Here is a 1,344-nt window from a genome sequence, read left to right as displayed (position 1 = left end):
CTCTGTGGTGGTGGTGGTGCCTGTGTCCCACTTCGGGGAAGCTAGGTGTTGCTGTGTGGGCACCAGGTCCGTGGTGCCGTTTCTCTGTAAATGGCCAGTATGCGTCACACTTAGCATATTAGCCTTTTATATAGCTATAATAATAAAAGCGTAATATGCTAATTAGACTGGACAGCTGAACCACCTTCCCGGCGACCTCTGGATGAATCTGGGGCTGTGAGGGCTGAGCCCCTTGCACGAATTTTCTGCATCGGGCCTTTAGTATATAGATAGAGAGCATCCCCCCAAAAATGTAAACACACTAAACAGCTGATAGCTCAACTGATGTTTCTCTTTTTTTCTTTTTTTTCAGAATGAACTCATTGGAGTTAATAATTATTGAAAGTGTGTATACATTTTTTGGGATACCCTGTATATATAGGAAAATGTCTGGAAGAAGAACAGCTCAAAATATTGGCCTGATTACCCTAAGATAATATGCTAATTAGACTGGACAGCTGAACCACCCTCCCAGCGACCTCTGGATGAATCTGGGGCTGCGAGGGCTGAGCCCCTTGCACGAATTTTCTGCATTGGGCCTTTAGTATATAGATAGAGAGCATCCCCCCAAAAATGTAAACACACTAAACAGCTGATAGCTCAACTGATGTTTCTCTTTTTTTCTTTTTTTTCAGAATGAACTCATTGGAGTTAATAATTATTGAAAGTGTGTATACATTTTTTGGGATACCCTGTATATATAGGAAAATGTCTGGAAGAAGAACAGCTCAAAATATTGGCCTGATTACCCCTAAGAGGTGAAGTGAGGAATAATGTGTGCTTTTCCCCCTGATGTTCTGTTTGTTTTATCTACATTTTCTTGCTTTTCTACAGTTAAAATTATAACGACAACAACACAAACAATGTATTAAGCACTTACTTTGTGCCAAGCAATGTGCTGAGAGCTTTCTATACGTTTCCTTATCGAATCCATACGAGGACTCTGGGAGACAGGTACTACCGACTAAAGACTCAGGCAGGAGTTTTTCCATTGAAAGTGACAGAATATCCAACTCCAGCTGGCGTAAGCCAAGAGAGAGGATTAATTAGCTCCTGTCAACGGAAAATCGAGATGGGCTTCATGCACGGGGCTCAAAAGTTGTCCCCCACAATGGCTTTCGGTTGACGCCCATTCTCAGACAACCAATCCCATCTGGGAGCAAGATGGCTTTGTGGCCGGGCCCAGTCATACCCTCAGGACTGCACGGCTATGGGAAAGAAGTGGTTCCAGCAAAACCTTAAAAGACTCTCCAATGGACAGCTTGGGTCACGTGACTACCCGTGAATCAGTCTCTGTTGTCCAGG

The sequence above is a fragment of the Myotis davidii genome, unplaced genomic scaffold (assembly GCF_000327345.1).
Source record: "Myotis davidii unplaced genomic scaffold, ASM32734v1 scaffold142, whole genome shotgun sequence".
Classification (NCBI taxonomy): domain Eukaryota; kingdom Metazoa; phylum Chordata; class Mammalia; order Chiroptera; family Vespertilionidae; genus Myotis; species Myotis davidii.
Note: the sequence above shows the minus strand (reverse complement) of the source record.